Source organism: Schistocerca cancellata, chromosome 2 (genome assembly GCF_023864275.1).
Source record: "Schistocerca cancellata isolate TAMUIC-IGC-003103 chromosome 2, iqSchCanc2.1, whole genome shotgun sequence".
Taxonomy (NCBI): domain Eukaryota; kingdom Metazoa; phylum Arthropoda; class Insecta; order Orthoptera; family Acrididae; genus Schistocerca; species Schistocerca cancellata.
This window is the reverse complement of record NC_064627.1, coordinates 764,887,296-764,893,097: the sequence shown is the minus strand read 5'-3', so window position 1 is coordinate 764,893,097 and position 5,802 is coordinate 764,887,296.

The following is a 5,802-nucleotide window of genomic DNA, read 5'->3' as shown; positions in this document are numbered from 1 at the left end:
GTTCCCAGACTTTATGTACACCCTGTAATTTCTCCCAGGCACACAAAGAATATGGAAGTATGTAAGTGAATCTACTTAACAGCGTACACTTTGAAAAAATACAATTCGATTTTAATCTATTATATCTCGGGGGGGGGGGGGGGAATCGAGGGAGCATTGTCCCCTCCGCACCCCATAACCTTTAATCCGCCACTGGTATACGTACAATAAATAAAATTTTATTATTCTATATTTTTCCAGATGTTAAAATTTCAACAGCCAGCAGTGAATATTTTAAAAGTAGTTGACGACCGGTAACAGGGCATGGATAGATGCATAAATATGAATATTTTATGAAGATTTTGATACAACATATTTCGTTCATTTGTTTTTTAATGAATCAGTTGAAATTTTCAAACGATGAATTGCTAGTGGTGCAACAGATACCTGAGAAACAGATATTAACGTGTAAGCGGAAGACTTCACAGAAATATTCTCTGTGGACTCACTCGTAGGTTAGTCATTTTTGTTAATATGTATGCCTTATGTGAGGTCAGGAGGCTAGAGGAAAATATTGCGTATAATTTACTTGTGCTAGCATCACCCAGTTAAAAAAGTCTGCAGTGTATAATTGTGTAGCACCGAAGCAACCCGCTATGTGGAACACACTGACGGACTATAATGTGGTATTAAAGTAATTTAAGGTAATATAAATACATAAAGCAAAAAATTGACAGCGAATTATTCAAGTAATGTCGGACAGTTGATTTCGAATAATTGCTAAAGGTATTCAAGACGTAATTAGTTTTTTGTGCAAGGTTGCTCTAATTATTTTTTTACACCTCTTTCATACATGCAATGAATTTTTCTCGTATTCAAATAATTAAACATCCACCCTAACGCAGTAGTAATATGCAATTTGCAGATGTCCCGTGGCGTTATTTCTTAAAGCTGGATGTTCAGAAAAACATGTTATGACGGATTAGACTTCCATTTTGCCGAGCGTTCCAGAGCTAAGTAGAAGGCGTAAACAAGGAGAACAGACCGTTTCTATCTGCTGTAAGTCGTGCTGCGCAGATTTTGTAAAAGACATTCAGCTGAAAATCCGTCAAAAGTGTTATAACAGTAATAACAGTTTTAATATTCCGCGACTGGTTTCGACATTAAAATCATATGGAAGACCTAGACAGAATATATAAGAGAGACATTCATTCAATAAGTAAGCAACACATTTTTTTCCGGTTAATTTCGGTTAAAAATGCAGTATTTTTTTGTAGGACATGTGCATGTGCTTCTCTCAGGAAACATGAAATTGCCATAGGTGGCGGCGCTATACGTAATATTGAATGTGGCATCTGTAGTGGAGATGCGTTCCAAATAGAAATCTGTCATTGAGTGTTTTTTGGTGAAACATCAGAATATTGCAGATATTCATTGGGGCTTTCAGAATGTCTACGGAGACTGGACAATGAACAAAAGCACGGTGGGTCGTAGGCGAGGCATCTGTCAGCGTTGCACCAAGGTCGCGCAAACCAGGTCGATCTCCTGCGAGCCGGCCAACCGCACACAGCTGTAACTCCTGCAGTGTTGGACATTCGGACAATCTCATTCGAAGTGGTCGACGTCTCTGTTGGTAGAGGTGACACACACGTTCACCATTTGGGGCACTCACTCAAAGGTGTATGCCCGCTGGCTTTCTCGTCGCCTAACAGAAGACCGTACAGAGCACCGAAGGACTGTCTGTGAAGGATTGCTAGCACATTAGGAGGCTGACTGTGAAAAATTTTGGCGAGTATCGTCACAGGTGATGAAATATGGATTCAGTATATCGAACTGGAAACAAAACGGCAATCAGTGGAATGGCTCCATTCATCTATCCTCCGAAGAAGAAGTTCACAATCACACCATCAGCCAGCAAAGTCATTGCGGCGGTGTTCTGGAATTCTGATGGGTTTATTGTGTTTGATGTCCTCCCCCATGACAGCACGATCAGTTCGGAAATGTACTGTGCTACCCCCATGAAACTGAAGAAACAGCTACAGCCCGTACAATGGAAGAAAAATGCAAATTTTTATACTATTGGCCAGGCTCACTGCTTGCAATCCCTTACACCTATAAGCAAATCAATCTAACTAAGTCTCCCACTAATATTAGTTCTCCAAAATAAGGTAATAAGGTTTCCAGCCAGTGGAATGATAGGCTGGGCTAAGGGTCCTACAATGTTTATTTCCAAGTAAACAAGTTTGACAAGAAGTATCTAGCGTTCATTAACAAAATAGTTAACTAACATCAAAAGAGTGAAATTAACTGGTGTTGGTAAAGTAAAGATAATGTTCCCTTTGATAAAAACAAATGCATAATACAATCTGGCAAAAATTAATACAAGGCTGAGAGTGGTTGTGAACCTAACCACTTGGAGATACGCTATGTTTACAAGACCACCAGCTCAGCCTGTTAGAAACAGCTCCTCTTCAACCCTGAATTAATGCCTGTCTGAAATTACCCTTCCTAAGCTGCGAGAATCTCACATCTGTCCAAAACAAGCTGCAGTATAGCAGGTGCAACACACAATGTGTTGTTTGAGACCAAAGAGCCGACAGTGGTCAAGCCCGAAGCCCTCACAAGCCGCTTGAGTGGCGACGCCCCCTGTCTATAGCTATCTCAGGCCGAGATCTCCACCCAACGGTGCCTCTTGCATAAGTCTGAGTGCCTGTCTCACCTGTCCTATCAGTCAATTTTAGACGTAACTCCATGTGGTGCCGTCTGAAGAACGCTGGAACTCCAGTGCTAATATTCTTGCACTTTTCTGCAACAATCACATGCTCTCTAGATCCCGCAAAATATCCCTCCACGTAAAATGAGCTCTTCTCCTCTGACATCATACACCATCTACCCAATCGATGTCCGTGTAATCTGCATTTATCCAGAGGGATGCTTGTGAGAGTCGACGCTATCTTAAATAAACTTATTTAGCCGGCCTTTCTCACATCAGCGGCGACAAGGGTCCTCGCAGCATTTCGCTCGGCATTGGCTTCTCTTGTTAATATGTTTGTTGCAGAGGCTTTCGCGAACTATGGGGAAGAGATGTGTGGACGCCACTTTCTCTTCAGGGATGTTCGCTCTGTGTTAAGACCATAAAAATTGTTGGCGACGCTCCGCCTTACTTCCCTGCCTGTTTTTTGAAGGAGTCCTTCCTAACACAACAGGCTAGCTTCGCTTTCCAGTGCCCCAAATGCGTCCATACCATAGACCTCATACTCTCAGCCATAAATTTCTCAATCCACTCCTTTCAACAGTCCTCTGCCTCTTATAATGTGCAATGGCGCAGGGCTCTGCTACCTTCCCCCACCACCACAGACTTAACTATCGGGTAGTAAGTACTGTTCCTATCGCCTGCACGCTGAAACCGACGCTCGGCCCGTGACTGCTTCCGGACAAGCGAGATTGCGGTGGCAATTACTTAATAAATTACTGTTGCCTTGCTATCATCTGATAACCCAACTACTATCTTTAAACTGAAACAAAAAACGAGTATGAAAGAATTTCCACTTTCCAAAATGAAGCAAATACTCATGTAATGTTGTTCAGTACAGTACGCTGTTCCCAGCCATCAATAAAGATATCTGGAGTTATATAGCTAAAACAATATATAAGTGGCCCACATGAGTGGATACAATTTGGATGTGAATGTGTGCATTAACCACACCCTGTGGTGCACACACCACATGTATGCCCATCACGTGATCCACACCGGTTTGGAGCATAGTGCGGGCTGTGTCACTATGAATGGAGCAGTGCAAAGGGAACGATGGTACTTAGCGTGTGTTCGTTGTCGAAAGTTACGTGACAACAAAGTCGTGGCAAAGGTATGGTCAATTGTTTGCTGGGGAGTTTAATTGTCTCAAAGTGCCAGAAAAGAATGCCATGCAATGCTTAGTCCAAAGATGGTGTGAGACAGAATGTGTTTTGAAAAAAAATCAAGGAACGTTCCGAAACGTAACGGCACAGCAGAAAATGTCGCTTCAGTTCACCAAAAAATGCTTCAGAGTCCACCAAAACAACCAGACGCCTGTAGTAAGAGACTGATGTATCATGTCGATCATGCACACGAATACTATTCCTCGACCTGCACATGCATCCACGTTGAGTGTCTGTCCAAGCAGCAAATGCTTCACAGCGCCTCCAGTTTTGTGAATAGCTTGGGCATGGATCTGTTCTTTATGTCTGATGACGCCTAGTTTCACCTGGGTGGTTATTTCAACTGACACAATTACATGGTCTGGGCAGCAGAGAATCTGCGTAACTTCCACGAAACTACATTGCATGATCAGAAAGTTGGTGCTTGGTGTGAACTGCCTGCACGTCACATTATTGATGCCACCTTCCTTCATCAGACACTGACTTTGGCGCTTTACATTACCAACATTTAGGAACCATTTGTGGCAGCATTAACGGAGGAAGAAAAGACACTTCCAACACGATGGAGCAATTGCCCATACAGACGGCCAAACCTTGCAGCACATTTACACAGTCTTCACGCATGACAGAGTTGTTAGCAGAGGTCAGTCTGTTCGTGGGCCTAGCTAGCCACGCAGGTCTCTTGATCTGCCAGTCTGCGATTACTTTGCGTGGAGAGCCTTGAAGTCTAAGACGCATCGCAGCAGCTCTCATAGTATCCAAGAAATGCGGCAGTTCCAGCTGCCTTAAGAACTTGCCGACCAGGGCCCAAAAGAGCCAAGAGGTTAATGGTGGGCACTTTCAGCATCTGCTATAGTCAGGTTAGTACTATATTTCCTTTCCTTTGCTCTGCTTCATTGTACCCTGGATCTCTGTTTTCCAGGCAACTTTCATCTGCCTCACCACACTGTGTGTGTATATGTATATACAAGGGCTGTTCAATAAAAAACGATCATAATTTTTTTGACGACGTACCTTTACTCATCCTCATAATTTCGATGGACCTTCTCAAAGTAGTCTCCCATGAATGCAGTGCACTTCTGCCAGTCTTCAGTTACATGCTGGAAACCATTTTTTGAGAGAGCCTTCAAAATCGCCTCAGCAGCCTTCACCACTGCTTCTGATGGTTGAAAATGCCTCCCGCGAAGGCGTTTCTTCATGTTAGGGAATAGAAAAATGTCACCTGGGGCTAAATCCGCACTATAGGGAGGATGAGGGATGCACTTCACTTTGATTTTTGCAAGATATTCGGTACCAACATTGGCAATAGGCGGCCGCGCATTATCGTGGTGCAGCATCCAGCCTGCTTCACGGAAATGTACTATTTTGCGCCTGATACGGACTTGCAGTGTTTACAGGATATCCCTATAGTACTGTCCAGTTACTGATGTGAGTGCCGGTACAACATGCTGATACACCATTCCATGAACATCAAAGAATGAAATGACCAAAAAGTTCCCAGCAGTAGAAACCACTGTTGCTGTTTTGGAGATTGGCGATGAAGGAGATTTCCACATTGAGTTTTACTGTTGGCTCCTAGGATCAAAATGATGTAGCCAAGTTTCATCAGCACTGATTACATTTGACAGAAACGCTGGATCTTCCTGTGTCACCAACTTTAACTGCATGCAGACCTGCATGCGTATGTCTTTTTTTTTTTAGGAGTCAACAGTCTTGGAACCCATCGCCCACAAACACGTGTCATGTGCAAGTTTTCTGCCAACAACGTGTGGGTAGCACCCGATGAAATGTTCAGTATTTCAGAAAGTGACCTTAAGGTAATTCGTCAATCTTCTCTCACAATGACAGCAGCAGTGTCGATGTCTTCTTCCTTAAGAGCAGTAACTGGAGCATCGAGACCACCTT